This window comes from Leucoraja erinacea, chromosome 15 (assembly GCF_028641065.1).
Source record: "Leucoraja erinacea ecotype New England chromosome 15, Leri_hhj_1, whole genome shotgun sequence".
Lineage (NCBI taxonomy): Eukaryota > Metazoa > Chordata > Chondrichthyes > Rajiformes > Rajidae > Leucoraja > Leucoraja erinaceus.
Window position 1 is genome coordinate 32,680,757 of NC_073391.1, and position 4,423 is coordinate 32,685,179.

Sequence of the window (4,423 nt, forward strand, 5' to 3'; positions counted from 1 at the left end):
CGTGGGTCAGGCAGCATTTCTGGAGAACATGAATAGGTCTGAAGAAGGGCCAATCTGAGGGCCAGCACAGTGGCTCAGCGGTAGAGCTGATGTCTCAGCATCAGAGACCCAGGTTTGATCTTGACTGCAGGTGCTATCAGTGTGGAGTTTGCACGTTCTCCTTGTGACCGCGTGGGTTTCCTCTGGGTGCTCCGGTTTCTTCCCACACTCCAAACACGTGTGGGTTTGTAGGTTAATTGGCTTCTGGAAATTGTCCCTAGTGTGTAGGGTAGAACTAGTGTAAGGGTGATTGTTGGTCGGCACAGACACTATAGGCCGAAGGGCCTGTTTCCTAACTGTATATCTAAACTAACCTGAAGGCCCTGATCTAAAATATCAATTTAGACTTTAGAGGTACAGCATGGAAATGGACCATTTGGCTCACCGAGTCTGCACAGACCAGCGATCACCCCGTACACTGCTACTATCCTACACACCAGGGACAATTTATAATTTTTTTACCGAAGCCAATGAACTTACAAGCCTGTACATCATTGGAGAGTAGGAGGAAACCAGCGCACCCGGAGGAAATCCATGCGGTTACAGGGAGAACGAACAAACTGCACAGACAGCGCTCATAGTCGGGATCCAACCTGACGCTGTGGGTCAGCAACATTTTCGCTGCGAGATACTGCCTGACCCGCTGAGTTACTCGTTTTTTTTAATTTCCCAATCTTGACCATCTGCATCCTTATTTTATAACGGGTACATGGATAGGACTGGTTTAGAGGGACATGGGCCAAACTCAGGCAAGTGGGACGAGTGTAGATGCGGTTTGGTCAGTGAGGGCAAGTTGGGCCGAAGGGCCTGTTTCCACACTGTAAGACTCTGACTCTACACACTTTTCACTGTACCTTAGAACACGTGACCATAGTAAACCTAAACCTCTTTATCTAAATGGGAGTTGTTGTACCATTGATGGCTTGGCCACTTGAGCCAGTATGGGAGCGAGGCTGCTGAAAGCCTTCTTGTTAAATATCGACAGCTTTCCCATTCTTTATTATACACCTCCCACTTGCTGTGCCCTCTATTGTCAACTGTAGCAGCACGATTGGCATTGTTCACCATACAACTCTCCGCTTGTTAAGTCTCTGTCAAAGCCTACCGCTGAGTTCTTCCCCTGTCCTTGTAATCCTCTCAGCCGAATCTCAATTTTCTCTACGACTGATTGTTCTGCCTAGCGTGGCCTTGGAGTGTTTTATTAAACGAAAGGTGTTGCTTGAAGGCTTCTCGTTCAATAAAAAAAAAATCACTGAAAGCCTGAATGTTATCCAGTCCAACAAAACCGCTATTATCCCAATCCCACAACCTTGGGACCTATGAACTATTTTTAATCAGACTTCACAGGGCTGTGTCTTGCACGAGACCAGTCTCACCCAGTCACTCCCTCTTCTCCCCTCTCCCATCAGACAAGAGGTACAGAAGTGTGAAAACGCACGCCTCCAGATTCAGCTGTTAGGCAACTGAACCGTCTTCTCATCAACTATAGAGAGGTCATGAGTTACTGTCTATCTAACTCATTGGAGACAATCGGACTACTTTTAATCGGACTATACAGACTTTATCTTGCACTTAATATTATTCCCTTTATCCTGCATCTCAAGAGTGCTTTATTGTCATGTGTCCCAGATAAAACAATGAAATATGTACACACAAACAAACACACAATAGTAGTGCAATAATAATAATAATAGTCTATTGTAGTTCAGAGCTTATTTGAGGTTGTAGTGTTTAATAGCCTGATGGCTGTACGGAAGAAGCTGTTCCCAGACATTACAGTTTTCGGGCTCCTGTACCTTCTTCCTGATGGAGGGGTGAAATGAGTGTGTGGCCAGGATGGTGTGAGTCTCTGATGATGCTGACTGCCTTTTTGAGGCCTTTCGATGGTGGGGAGGTCAGAGCCGATGATGTACAGGGAAATGGTCACAACCTTTTACAGTATTTTCTGCTCCCGGGTGTTCGTTGATGAACCAGGCCACGATACAACCAGTCAATGTGCTCTCCACTGTACACCTGTAAAAGTTCAAGAGAATCCTCTCTGAAATACTGAATCTCCGAAATCTTCTCAGGAAGTAGAGGCGTTGATGTGCTTTATTTATAATTGCATCAGTGTGCTGGGTCCAGGAAAGATCTTCGGAAATATGCACGCCCTGGAATTTGAAGTTTTTAAACTATCTCCACCATCGTCCTGTTGATACAAGCAGGATTATGAGTCCTCATCCTTCATCTTCCAAAGTCCACAATCAGTTCATTGGTTTTGCTGATATTGAGAGCCAGGTTATTGTGCTGGCACCATTTGGTCAATCGGTCGATCTCACTTCTATAATCTTAACTCATCACCATCTGTAATTCGTCCAACAACAATGGTATCATCTGCAAACTTAAAGATGGAGTTCGCACTGTGTCTGTCTACACAGTCATGAGTATAGAGTGAGTAGAGCAGGGGGCTGAGCATGCAGCCTTGAGGTGCTCCTGGCCTGATTGCTAATGAGGATGAAGTATTTCTGCCAATTCAAACACATTGTGGTCTGTGGATGAGGAAGTCGAGGATCCAATTGCAGAAGGATGCGCAGCGACCCAGTTCCGTGAGCTTGGTAACCAGCTTAGAGGGGATGATGGCATTGAACGCCGAGCTGTAGTCTATAAACAACAGCCTGACTTAAATGTTTTTATTGTCCAAGTGGTCCAGTGCGGAGTGGAGAGCCAGTGAGATCACATCGTCCATTGACCTGTTGTGACGGTAGGCGAACTGTAGTGGGTCGAGGTTCTTGTTGAGGTATGAGTTGATATGCACATAACCAACGTCTCAAAGCACTTCATCACCACAGACGTTAGTGGCACTGGTCGATAGTCATTGAGGCACGTCACCTTACTCTTCTTGGGCACCGGTATTATTGATGCCCTTTTAAAGCATCTGTGGATGACTTGATTGTAATCATGTATAGTCTTTCTGCTGACTGGACAATAGGCAACAATCAAGCTTTTCACAATAAAAGTGCATGAAGAAAACTTCAGTGAGACACAGCGAACTGCAGCTGGTGGAATCGTGAGCAAAACACAAGGTGCTGATGAAACTCAGTGGGTTGCACAGCTGGTAGAGCTGCTGCCTCAGCACCAGAGACCTGGGTTCGATCCTGGCCTTGGGCTGTGTGTGGAATTGGCATGTTCTATAATGGACCAGACAATGTTCACCAATCTCCTTTGTTCCTGGGTGTTTGAGTTGCTGAATCGATCCATGACACAACAGCCTGCATATTCTCAACTGTACACCTGTAGAGGTTTGACAGTGTTTGACCACAATCCTGAGAAAGGCATTTAATTTCTTAGTAAGAGGAATTTGTCATTCCAGTCCCAGTGTGTCATGTCCATCTCTAGCTCTAGAATAAATTTACATTTAAAAATAAGCAAAGGTTAACGTGACTGTAGGTTTGAATTAGCCAGATGCGAGATGGTTCTTCAGTTCAATGCATGACCACCAGGTGGCAGGTTTCCATTCAGGATAAGCACAGCCACATGGAATTCTACATTTAGGACAGTACAGGAACAGGGCCTTCGGCCCACAATGTCTGTGCCGAACATTCATAGCAAAAGGATTTCATAGCAAAAGGATTTGAGTATAGGAGCAGGGAGGTTCTACTGCAGTTGTACAGGGTCTTGGTGAGACCACACCTGGAGTATTGCGTACAGTTTTGGTCTCCAAATCTGAGGAAGGACATTATTGCCATAGAGGGAGTGCAGAGAAGGTTCACCAGACTGATTCCTGGGATGTCAGGACTGTCTTATGAAGAAAGACTGGATAGATTTGGTTTATACTCTCTAGAATTTAGGAGATTGAGAGGGGATCTTATAGAAACTTACAAAATTCTTAAGGGGTTGGACAGGCTAGATGCAGGAAGATTGCTCCCGATGTTGGGGAAGTCCAGGACAAGGGGGAAATCCTTTAAAACCGAGATGAAAGAACTTTTTTCACACAGAGCGTGGTGAATCTCTGGAACTCTCTGCCACAGAGGGTAGTCGAGGCCAGTTCATTGGCTATATTTAAGTGGGAGTTAGATGTGGCCCTTGTGGCTAAGGGGATCAGAGGGTATGGAGAGAAGGCAGGTACGGGATACTGAGTTGGATGATCAGCCATGATCATATTGAATGGCGGTGCAGGCTCGAAGGGCCGATGGCCTACTCCTGCACCTAATTTCTATGTTTCTATGATGCCAAGACCAACTCTTATCTGCCTGCACCTAATACATATCCCTCCCTTCCCTGCATATCCATGTACCTATCGAAAAATCTCATAAACGACACTGTTACATTACATCTGCCACGACCACCATCCCATATAACCATATAACAATTCCAGCACGGAAACAGGCCATCTCGGCCCTACAAG